The following is a 13,813-nucleotide window of genomic DNA, read 5'->3' on the forward strand; positions in this document are numbered from 1 at the left end:
TTACTTTCAGCTGAAAAAACTTGTTCATGTTTATTTTTTCTATGTTTTTTTTACTATTGCTAGAAAATCCTGAATCCCTTCATGGAAATCCTCTTCCCCCATGACAAATTTCTCCATGCAAAGATCCCCAAATTAACCCCTTCCACTCAACCCCTCCCTCCAACCAAAGAAAATCCCACTGAAAACATCTGTACACTACCCAATAACCATTACTATATGTAAACACTGGTCAAAGTTTATAATTTGCAGCCCCTCCCATGGTGACTGTGGGGGAGTAAGTCGTCCCCAAAGACATATTCATTAGATTTTTCGACCATGCTGAATTTTCTGGCTTTCTCAGAATTTTCATCCGGTGACTTGGAAAAAATGAGCATGGGAGGGGGGCTAGGTGCCCTCCAATTGTTTGGTCACTAAAAAAGGGCACTTTCCGTTAGGATGAGCTCTATAGCAATATTCTAGAACCACTGGTTCGATAAAATCACCCCTGGGAAAAAAACAACAAAAAAACAAATAAACATGCATCCGTGATCTGTCTTCTGACAAAAAATACAAAAAGAAAAAAAGCATTTTTCTCAGGCTCTTAACTTTTGATGGGTGAGACTAAACTTGATGAAATATATATATTTAAAATCAGCATTAAAATGCCATTGTTTTGATGTAACTATTGGTATCAAAATTCCGTTTTTTAGTTTCGGTAACTATTGAGCCGGGTCACTCCTTACTACAGTTCATTACCACGAACTGTCTGATAATGATCGCTTCTCTTGTAAATTCAAATTTAAGCACTTTTTGACCTAGCCTAACCTAAACTAACCTTATTATAAATAATTTTGGCACTGAGAAAGTGTAGTATTATTTTGTCGGGAAACGACCGATAACTCATACTTTAATTGAAAATTCGTCATTTTTAAGAGCTCAAAAAGTGCCTAAATTTGAATTTGCATCAAGTGGTATGTTCACTTTATTGGTAAGTCAATAATATGAACTGTCATATATATACCCAACTCGAATTTTCCCGAAATGCATTTGATAGAAATATTGAGATGGCCATTAAAAACTTCAAAAAGAGCTCAATCGATTGGAAATTGAAAGGGCTAGTTCCCTTTTAATAGTCAAAAGTAATTGGAGGGCAACTAACCCCCCTCCCACGCCCACCATATCCCCAAACACATCCAACCAAAATTGTGATATAGCCATTTTGTTCAACGTAATTGAAAGGTCTGGAAAATATGTCTTTGAGGATAACAACCCCCTCTCTAGAACCCTCAGGGCAATGGTTGTAAGTTATGCCCTGGGGGCATGTAAGGTATGTTTCGAAAACGTGATGGCACAAACTTCGGGGCCTCATTGGATCGCCAATCAGAAGTTTTAGTGCCCTTTTTGAGATTCAAAGTAATTGGAGGGTGGATCCCCCTCCCACACACACCTCGTATTTTCCCAAAATGTATCTGTTAGAAATTTTGAGGTGACCATTTGCTTTCCTAGAAACTTTGAAAAGACCTGGTTCGATTGGACATTGAAAAGGCAAGCACCCTTTTAAACAGTCCAAAGTGCAACTAACCCCCCTCCCACGCTCACCACTCCCCCAAACACATTAAATTTTTAGGGGACCATTTTGTTCAACGTATTTGAAAGGTCTGGAAACTGTCTTTGAGAGTGACGTCCCCCCACACAGCCCTTAGGGCAAGGGTTAAGTTATGCCCAGGGGGCCATATAAGGTATCCATAGAAAGGGTGATCGTAAAAACTCTGGAATGGGCTCATTTGACTGGAAATCAGATATTATAGTGCCCTTTTTAAAATTCAGAGTGATCGGAGGGTGGATACCCCCCCCCCTACACCTCGTTTTTTTTCCGAAATACATCTGATGGAAATTTTGATATTACCATTTGCTATAGAAAATTAGAAAAAACTCATTCAATTGAAATTGAATTCATGAAAATTGAAAGTGCTAGTGCTCTTTTTAATATTCGAAAGTGACTAGAGGGGCAACTAACCCCCCTCCCACGCCCACCATATCCCCAAACACATCCAACCAAAATTTTGATATAGCCATTTTGTTCAACGTAATTGAAAGGTCTGGAAAATATGTCTGAGGATAACAACCCTCCTCTCTAGAAACCTCAGGGCAAGGGTTGTAAGTTATGCCCTGGGGGCATGTAAGGTATGTATCGAAAACGTGATGGTACAAACTTCGGGGCCTCATTGGATTGCCAATCAGAAGTTTCAGTGCCCTTTTTGAGATTCAAAGTAATTGGAGGGTGGATCCCCCTCCCACACACACCTCGTATTTTCCCAAAATTCATCTGTTAGAAATTTTGAGGTGACCATTTGCTTTCCTAGAAACTTTGAAAAGAGGTGGTTCGATTGGACATTGAAAAGGCAAGCACCCTTTTAAATAGTCCAAAGTGCAACTAACCCCCCTCCCACGCTCACCACTCCCCCAAACACATTAAATTTTTAGGGGACCATTTTGTTCAACTTATTTGAAAGGTCTGGAAACATTCTTTGAGAGTGACGTCCCCCCACACAGCCCTTAGGGCAAGGGTTAAGTTATGCCCAGGGGGCCATATAAGGTATACATATAAAGGGTGATCGTAAAAACTCTGGAATGACCTCATTTGATTTAAAATCAGGTTTTATACTGCCCTTTTTAAAATTCAGAGTGATCGGAGGGTGGATACCCCCCCCCCACACCACGTATTTTCTTGTAATACATCTGATACAAATTTTGAAATTGCCATTTGTTTTCTTAGAAACTTCCAGAAGAGCTCATTCGATTGGAAACTGGAAGGGCTAGTGCCTTTTTTAATAATCAAAGCGATTGGAGGGCAACTAACCCCCTCCCACGCGTGCCATTTCTCAGAACAGATCTGATTCAAATTCCGAGATAGTCATTTTGTTAAACGTAATTGAGGGGTTTGGAAATTGTGTCTTTGAGGATGACCACCCCAAAGCCCTCGGGGCAAGGGCTGTGTTATTCCCCGGGGGCATATAAGGTACATATAGAAAAGGTAATCGTATAAATTTAGAAGGAGGCTCATTGAATTGATAATCAGAAGTTCTAGTGCATTTTTAAGACTCACAGCGATTGGCTGGGGGATACAATCCCCCCTACGCCCTACGCTAAATTCTGAGCTGACCATATGTTGTCGTAAAAACTTCAAAAACAGCTCATTCGATTGGAAATTGAAAGAGCCAGTGTGGTTTTTAATATTAGAAAGTGATTGGAGGGCAACAAACACCCTCCCACGCCCACCATTTTACCAGACATATCTAATCAAACTCTTGAGATAGCTATTTTCATCAATGTAATTAAAAGATCCAGAAATTATGTCTTTGAGGATGACAACCCTCCCAAATCCCTCGAGGCAAGGGCTGTAAATTATGCACTGGGGGCATATAAGGTAATATATATATATATATATATATATATATATATATATATATATATATATATATATATATATATATAAAACGAAAAGAGAAATCACCAATGCAACAGCACAAACACATAAAAAAAAGGAAGACAGAAGGAGAAAAGGAAGACTGTTTTCCTACATAAGTGATTAATATAGACCAGCACTTGAATGAGGCCTTAACCCTACTCATCCATACAATCACATAGGTCAAACAGCATTAAAAAAGGCATCGAGTGGTATATTCACTTTATATGAAAGCCAATAATACTGTTTGCACCAATTTTACCTATATATATATATATATATATATATATATATATATATATATATATATATATATATATATATATATATATATATATATATATATATATATATATATATATATATAGAAAGGGTGATTGTATAAACTTCGGAGGAGGCTTTTTGGACCGGTAATCAGAGTTTATAGTGCTCTTTTTAAAATTCAGATTGATCGGAGGGTGGATCCCTCCCCTCAGCTCGTATTTTCCCGATATGCATTCGAATGGTAATCGAAAGGGACAGTGCCCTTTTTAATAGTCGATAATAATTGGAGGGCAACTAACCCCCCTCCAACACCCACCATTTCTCGAGACACACCCTATCAACATTTTGAGATAGCCATTTCGTTCAACAGAATTGAAAGGCTTAGAGATTATAACTTTGGAGGTGACCTCCCCCTCCCTACAGCCTCCAGGGCAAGGGTTGTAAGTTATGCCCTGGGGGTATATAAGGTACATATGGAAAGGGTGATTGTATGAACTTTCGAAGGGGGTCATCGGAATGGTAATCATGAGTTCTAGTGCCCTTTGTAAGATTCAGAGTAACCGGAGGGTGAGTACTCCTCCCCCACACACACCTCATATTGTCCCAGAATGTATCTGATAGAAATTTTAAGAGGGCCATTTGTTGCCGTAGAAACTTCGGAAAAGGCTGGAAATTGAAAGGATTATTGCCATTTTTATTAGTCAACCCCCAATTAGTCAACCCCCTTCTCAACACCGTAAAATAATTTGCACTTTACTGAAAACAAAATGCATTTAAAATGTTTTTTAGTTCTTTTTTACTTGTTTAAATGTTATATATGAAGCGGAAGTCTTCCCCTATGCACTCCAATTATAGCGCAAATGTCTGGTGCCTTTTTTAAGAATAACACGAGAATGGAAGGCAAGTAACCCTTCTCTCAAGCCCATTCATTTTCCAAACGCATCCAGTTACAATTTGGAGACAGCCATTTTGTTTACCATAGTAGAACGGAGCAGCAGCAATGTCTTTAGAGATATTACTCATGTCACTCTCCCCCCTGAATTATGCAATTGGACCATTACGCTTTAAAACTGAATGTTGCTTTAAAATAGATCAAAAGGCATTGTGTTTATGGTTGCCAATAAGACATCTCGCCAATATATCGAGAACGACTGGGAGTATTAAGTTGAAACTTTTGGTGATACTACTACAACTACTTCTGGTCTAACAATTTAAATACATAAAAAGAGTAGGTGTATCCAGGTTGTCCAAGAGCATGGATAACAAACTTTGTAAATAATATTAAGTTTTATTTTTTAGGTCAATTTCAGAAAGTATAAAATTAAATTAAAAATTACACTATCTGTCAGGATGAAAAATTGTTGAAAAAGTTTTTCCAACATGCAAATAGCAACCCATACTAGGAATTCTTACAGAAAAAACTGAAAAGATATTCAATATTTTTTTCCATAAAAAAGATAGATAATAAGAACGAGCAGAAATTAATTTAAAAACTTTCTTCACAAGACAAGTTTTTAAAGAAAAGTTAAGAGCTCTATTGAGCCAAGAACGAGCAAAAATTAAGTCAAATAATCTCCCAAGTATAAAACTACCACAAATCACTATCAGTAAATAAATGATCTAAAAAAGAACAGAAATTACAATAAATAGCCGAGTCAAACTGGAAACGAGCAAAAATCAATCGTAATCAAAACCGTAAGGAACAATGATTTTAAGGAGCCATACAGGGGGTAAACTATTGGAGCTACTACCCCTCAAGATGTTATTTCGCACACCTGTGTCTGACGCAATAACGCACGTGTATAGTACACGTACGCAATAGGGTTTACCTGTTACATCATAGGGAATGTTTTCCAAGAGGTTTCTGTGACGTTCTAAAGAGGGTCTTTCTACGTTGAGGATGCCGTAATCTCGCGTGATATGCTAAACTTTAGGGACCCATGTGGGAAATCTCCGCTTGTTACTGAGGACGGCACACATGTTGGTGTAATGACGTAATGACGGTGCTCATGGGGGTTTTACGTCATTGTGGTACATACTTAGGGGCTGCGCAATGACGGTGCAAACGTGACATATCACGTTATGGCAGAGAACACGTAGGTTGTTACGTAATGACGATGTAAACGGGAAATGTGACACAATCTTACACGTGGGTGCTAAGGGATGACGGGGGGCATACGAGGGTATTATGTATGTAAGGGTATTATGTAAGGGTATTACTGACAGCGCACACGCGGGGTGTTTCGGAATGACGGTGCATACGGGGATGTGACGTAATCTTACTCGTTACGTAACGACGGAGGGCACACGTATGTTTTACGTAATGACGACTGCGAGATTTCATTTTCTTTTTTTTCAAAGCGTTATTTGTTCAGGATTTCATTTACTTTCAAGCCGTTTTTCCCAGTGAACCTTTATATTCCAATAATTTTTCCCTCGTTAGGATTCGAAAGGACCATTTCCATCCAATGGAACCTCGCCCTAGACAGTTGGACCAGCAATCTATTTCTAATATTATGCTTCAGGAAATAGATTCCACGAAATAACCTATTGCACGCAAGGAGAATCCCCTGTTTGTGCATACTAGAACGATTATATGTATTACGTGTTTCGTATGACTGCAATAACTGACGAGCAGGGTTGAAAATCGATTACAGAAATTTGCTTACAGTCGAATTACAATGTAATGCTATATAGTGTTATCAAATAAACTTGCTATCATAGATGAATTAAAAGCGAGAGCACCATTATGGCTAAAATATGCTATTCCTTCATACATAACTAAAAGTTTTTCCTTTTCCTCTTTAATACACATAATTTTAGACTTATACTAAGGGTTCTTGAATGCTCATTCTTGAATGAGCATGCCTATGTGCAAAGGCTATAAGATGCTTAAAATGTTTTAGTGATATGTAATGAATTGTTATCCAAGACTATCAAATATAAAGTTACAAACTTTTGTATATACAAATTTTATTAATAAAAAAAATTAGAAAGCATTTTTAAAACTCAGAAAAAGCAGTTAAAACTCAATAGCGGAAAAAACAAAACGTGAAAAAACCTAATGTAGGTTAAATAATATGCAAAAAGATCCATGAAATCAAGAACAGCGGGAGTCTTACCTAGCAATTTCCACAGGGTGAAGGGCTGTTATTAGATTTAAATTTAATTCATATTAAAAGCTACGTCGGAGAACTTTTAATGAATATTCCGGGTTTTGTTGTGCCAAGGCTATGCATACTCACACCACAGTGACAATTTGAGGCTATCCCACCCTAGCAAGCAATTTCAGAGGGAGGGGGTTGCTATTAGAGATAGATCTAAGCAATATTCAGAGGCGTTTCTGACAAGTCCTAATGAAATTCCCTCATTTCTTTTAACTGAGTGTTAGATTTCAGCCTCCCTACCGCTGATAAATTCATTTAACATCTCCCACCTTAACTTTAAGGTATAGAACATGTCAGGCTAAGCAATCAACGCCACTCTGGCAACATGCGGCACACCTTGCCCCCCCCCAGTAATACATGTTATGATAAGAAATGTTTACCAGAAATTTTCATGATAAAAAGATGATTAAAATTCAAGGATCCGTATTTTTCGCAATTCATCCCTCCGTAATACATCATGTCAGTACACACCTCCATGTCACAGTATGACTGTCCCAGGGCACCCTTTATCATTTCTAAGACACTTTCCATAAGTTTTATAATAAAATTATGATTTGAATCCAATGATCTATTTAAGCCATCCCTCCGTTATACAACATGTTAATCCACGGCACACTACGGTTGACCATCTGGCATCTTCTGCCCCCCCCCGGTAATCATTCCTAAGATATTTTCCACATATTTTCTTCTTAAAAATAAGATGCGAATCCAATGGCTCATGCTTCCGTAAGCCAACCCTCTGTGACACAGTAACTCCACTTGACGCCACCGTGTCAAATTACAATTGACCATGTGGTACCCTCTGACATCCCCTTCATCATTCCTAAGACATGTTCGAGGTATTTTCTCGTTAAAATCATGCATTAAATCCAATGGCTCATGTTTTGGCAAGTAAACACTCAATGATACACCATATTTTCTCACCACCGTGCCACACTATTAATGCCCCCTCTAGCGCCTTTTTGATATCCCGCTCATCATTCCTAAGACATTTTTCAGATATCTTCTTTTTAAAATATGATTTAAATCCATTGGTTCATGTTTTTGCAAGCCAACCCTCTGCGATACACCATCTCAATTCACGCCATTGTGCTACACTATGACTAGTCTTTTTGGCACCTTCTAACACCCATATCACTCGTAAGACATTTCCAGATATTTTCTGATTAAAATCATTCATGAAATCCAATAGTTCATGCTTTACCATTGCACCCACAAACAAGATGCCCCCATAACAGTTCACGAGACTGTGGCAAACTACTAATGGGACACGACACCATCTGGTGCACACTATTACACATGAAATTTTTTCGAGCATTTTCCTGCAAAAGTTCATTTACACAAGAATCAATCGTCTAAACTTAAGGAAAAAATTCCCATTAGCGATTCTTCTGATAACTCTTAGCATTTGAGGCCAGTGTGGCACAATGTACCTCTCCCGATGGCACCCTTCCGGTGCATATTATCACACCTTAGGGTTCTTAAGCTAAAAAACGACCGTTTTTATATGAACAGCAGAATCGTGCCATTTCATTGCTAGATTGGATGTTCCCTGACAATTCCCAGTCTATGACACTTAATGGCTGACAAAAGACATCCTCTAGCAAGCATTATCACACATATGACAGTTTTTCAGGCATTTTCCTCCAAAAAATATTCGTTTACACAAGAATCGATGCTTTAAACATAATGAAAAGTCCCCATAAGTGTTCATTCTGATGACTCCTAGCATTTGAGGTCAGCTTGGCACAATCTACCATTCCCCAATGATACCCTTCTCGCACACATTATCAACCTAACGTTTTTTTCAAGCTTTCCCCCTCAAGAATAATAAAAGATGACCATTGTTTTATTTGAACTTGTTGCGTGCTGATTTTTGTTCGTGAAACACGTTGTATGTCGATTTTTCCTTGAAACTTCTACATTTATTTTTCTCTTTGTGAAACTGATTGTGTTCATGGAACTTATTGCGTGCTGGTTTTGTTCATGGAACTTGTTGCACGCTGATTTTTGTTCTTGGACCTTGTGGCGTGGTGAATTTTATTCGTGAAATTTGTTACATGTTGATTTTTCTCCTTATGAAACATGGGATTTTGACCATGGAACTAGTAGCGTCTTGATTTTTGTTCATTGAACTTGTTGCGTGCTAATTTTTGTTCGTGAAACTTGTTCAATGTTGATTTTCTCTTTGTGAAACTTGTACATTGATTTTTTCTCATCGCGAAACTGATTTTGCTAAATGGAACTTATTGCGTGCTGATTTTTTGTTCGTGCAACTTATTGCGCGATGATTTTTTTGTTTGTTTGAGAAACTTGTTACATATTGGTTTTTCTCTTCGTGAATCTTGTATAATGATTTTCCTCCTCGTGAAACTGATTTTGCTCATGAAATTTGTTGCATGCTGATTTTTGTTCGTGAAACTTGTTGGATGTTTTGAACAGGGACTTAGGGGAGTACTCATTAAATTCTATATACTCAAACTTAATTAAAAATGATCTAACAAAATATTTTACTAAACCGATTTATAATAGTATTGAACCAGTTTTGAAAAGGTCTTTAAGGCAGGCTCTTGAAAATGCAAGGTTGGCTCTGAGAAATTGCATTTAATCACTTAGTTCTCTTTTGTTTGAATGAATTTATCAGGTCACTTCACTCTTTTTGTAAGTCCTGGTTGAACTTCGTTTAAGTAAGGATGCTAGAGCTGTTTAAAAAAAGTTTTTAAAAAACATTATTAGTTTTAATTCTCGCATTTTAGTGTAAGTTTGTTTAAATATACATTTTTTTTTCTCTCTCTACCTCGTATTGTGCTGAAAACGGCTCTTTGACATAGGGCCGAAATATCCACATAATTGAGTTCCACTGTCTTGGAAAGATTTCCCCTATTGTTTCAACTTTGTATTTGTTTGCTATGGAAAAGCAGTGTGGTCTTCGTCGCTATTTTCGTCTAGCCTATGGGGAGTATTCTCATTCACCATCTAGTCCAAAAGTACCTCCAGCAAAGGATCTCAATTTTGTTGCTAGACACTTTTCCCAAGAAGTCAAACGTATGAAAATCGATTTAAGCATATTTTCCGGAAGGTTCTAGCCGCTAGCTGTGTAGAAACCAGGTTAATTTAAAACTTTACCGGGTCACACGCAATTTTTCCGTGCCTTAAATTAGGAATACGCGAATAAGAAATAAAAATTAAGAGTAATAGTGGTGGTGAGGGAAAAGGGGTAGAGAATGGAGGATCATTTAGTATATGTTTAATTATATCTCCTAACTACTTATGCCATATTGGAAACATATGTGAAAAACCTAGACCTATTCTTAGAAAATTTGTTCTAGCATAGAAAAAATAAAAATTCATAAATTTACTAGCCTTGTCTAAATTGTGTAATAACCACCATGTGTTCGGAAATGCCTACCCTTGCGCCATTGGAATGTTGCGTCACTTGCACCTTGGAGACAGTTAATTGGAGAATAAGAGTTGGGGAGGGGGCGGTATTTGAAAAGCCTATGCTTGCCACGTGACATATTACAAGCTATACTTGAAGCTATGCTTGAAAGTTCTCAACAATGCTTATATCCAATTTTTTCATTCTCTACCTGCCAGTAAAACAGACAGAATTTATCAACTAGCTAAGTTGGTTGTACTCAAAAGTGTTTGTATTAAATTTTTGGTACTCGGCCTGCAAGTAAAATACGGAATTTATCAGGTAGCTGAGTTAGATATGCCCAAAAGAGCTTTAATCAATTTTTTTATTCACTCAGCAGCCAAGACACCTTAAAATTATCAACTAGCTGAGTTTGTTCTAGTCAAAAGCGCTTTCATTAATTTTTGGTAGTCAGCAAGAAAATAAAACACTCGGAATTCGTCAGTTAGCGGAGTTTTGAATTCAAAAGTGTTTTCATTAAATATTTGTTAAACAGTCAGCAACTAAAACACTTGGAATTTACCTATTAGCTGAGTTTGTACTCAAAAGTGCTTCTATTAAAACTTTTAATACCCAGTTGGTCAATAAAAAAAACTCGGTGTTTACCAGCTAGCTGAATTTGTTGTTCTCAAAAGAACTTATTTATTTTTTCTCTGCAATTAAAACACATGAAATTTATCAAGTGCCTGAATTTTTTTTAGTTAAAAGTGCTTTTATTAAACTTTTGGTACTCCGTTCGCAAGTATAACAAACGGAATTTATCAAGTTGCTGAGTTTTTCTTTTATTCAAATGTGCTTTTATCAAATATTTTATGCTCTCAGCCCGCAAGTAAAACATACGAAATTAATCAGCTAGCTGAGTTTGTTGCTCTCAAAATTGCTTTTATTAATTTTTTATATTCAGTCAGCAACTAAGGCGCTTGTGATTTACCAACTAGCTGAGTTCTTTGCACTAAAGCATATGAAAACTTATCAACTATCTGAGTTTCCTCTACTCGGAAATGCTTTTATTAAATGTTCGATATTCAGTTAGCAACTAAAACTCTCGGAATTACTAATTAGGTGAGTTTGATGCTCTCTAAAATGCTTTTATTATTTTTTTTGATGAAAAATCCTGTTCATACATATCTGACCCTTAATATTATTATTTTATTGTAAATAATATTTGTTGCAAATATAAAATCAAAACATTCTGAACAAGTGCCATCAGTAACGAGATTTGGCATAAATTGATAAATGAGAGTTCTTCCAGAGTCATGATGAATTCTAGCATGCCAAATTTCTTTTATACGAATTTTCTGTAATCTCTTAAGAAATGTAGAGAACTTCTGTAGGGGGACCCTGATTTGCTTCATCTTTTACTTTGCTCATTGTGATCCCTTTCTAGTATAGTTTACCTCCTTTTTCCAAGACCATCTTTGTGATTTGAAGCTTTCACTGGGCGATAAGGGTGTCCTTTCTTTCGCTAGTTTCTTACTGGACCAACCTAAAACTGAGTTTTTCTCCACTATAGTCGAATTCATATCATACAACATTTTCTCATCTCTTCTAGATTCACCACATATATCCTAATGTCCACGTGTTTGTGGCCATAGTCTAATGAAATCTAAATTGATTTCATAAGACTCATGAGATTTGATAAATCCATGATAATGGCCTTTACAGATGATACAGTCACATACAGACATTTCTCTTCCAATGTTTTCATCCCTCATAGATTAATTTTAAACTAGCTATGTGATTGCTTCTGATATCAGCCCTAAAATTAATGACAGGTTAAGCTTAAAGATGTTTATTGCTCAAAGTTCACTTTTACGCATCCATAAAACGGCCTTCCTATGATATACCATGCTGTATTGTACTGTATTGTACACAATCAGGTATTTCCCTTGGCATACACTCTGCGAAGAACTTAAGCTCATTTTCAAGACAGTGATAAGCCCCTTCAAATTTGAAGCATTTAAACTATTCTAAATTAAAATTTTGAGGTCAGAGTTTTCGATCAAAACTTTTTCTGTTGGCACATTACCTTTTACATACTGCGCTTCAACTCCGAAAACTTGTATTTTCTCTTACTTCTGACTTCTCTGAGTTATAAGGTGTAATCAATCGGTCACACAATCTCAGACGGTTCAAATGTCGTAATATAGTGCTCCACAAGCTTTTATCATAGTCTAACATATTATCTTTCCCATTCCAGAGATAACAGTCAATTTCTTCCTGTTCTTTAGTCAATATTAAATGTGTAAATTAAATTCAACTCCATGGGATATGGGATGATGATTTCAAGCCAATAAATTCAGTGTCATATATTCCAATCGTGTATTTATCCTTCAAATTTACAAATAATACTGATTGAAAATATTAAACGAACTAGGTACTGTCTATAATCATGCAGAGAGCACCACGGAGGCAGCTTCACAGAAAAAAAATCAGTGTGTGTGCGTTTGTGTTTATGTGTATATGTGTGTTTGTGTACGTGTGTGTGTGTGTTTGTGTGTGTGTGTGTGTGTGTGTGTGTGTGTGTGTGTGTGTGTGTGTGTGTTTGTGTGTGTGTGTGTGTGTGTCTGTCTGTTTGTCTGTATGTGTATCTGTCTGTCTGTCTGTGTATCTGTCTGTCTGTATGTGTATCTGTCTGTCTGTATGTGTATCTGTCTGTCTGTATGTGTATCTGTCTGTGTGTGTATCTGTCTGTGTATCTGTCTGTATGTGTATGTGTATGTCTCTGTGTGTATATGTCTGTATGTATCTGTCTGTGTGTATCTGTCTGTGTGTGTATGTCTGTGTGCATCTGTCTGTGTGTATTTTATGTGGACTTTGGGGGGGGGGAATCCTACTCATCTCTTTTAGACTATGTTAAAACCCTGTTAACCTATCTCAGAGTCTTTTTTTCGAAACTTTTTATTTTCAAAAGTTACAATAATAACAAACTTATCACACTATTTTATGTAGTTTTTCAATTTATTGTCTTTAATATTTTTCGCAGTTGCATTCAAAGTTACTTGTAGTATTTGTATATCAGTTGTCATAAGGTGCACTTGTTCAAGATTATCTCTGATAAAATCGTATAATTCACGGTATCGAAGAGGATAAGTCAGATTCCTGTCCGTGTAAGAACGTATACCATATTTAATCCAAAATTTTGGAGGAACTTCTTCCTGGTTGAAATTTCTCTGACATATAGATTAATTCACGATTTTTATTAACTCGTTATTTACGTTTTCTTTAGTAAATGTTCGAGGCGTTGTCACAATAGAAGATTTCTATGTTTCCAAAAAAAAAACAAGCCGATGGTTTGCTTTTCATTGAATTGTCTTTAATTTCCGTGGGAGTATGAGTCATCTCTAACCTCGTGTTCTTGATGGAATTCAATATCTCGCGATTATATTTATCCCACTCAAGGGCTAACCGATGCTCTCCTGGCATTTCTACTGCAACAGTTGTTACTCCTGACTTTGTTTCACTGTCGCTAGTACCTTCAACTTCCACCAGGGAATAACCAGTCGTTTGTTTCTATGA

This window comes from Artemia franciscana, chromosome 21, assembly GCF_032884065.1.
Source record: "Artemia franciscana chromosome 21, ASM3288406v1, whole genome shotgun sequence".
NCBI lineage: Eukaryota > Metazoa > Arthropoda > Branchiopoda > Anostraca > Artemiidae > Artemia > Artemia franciscana.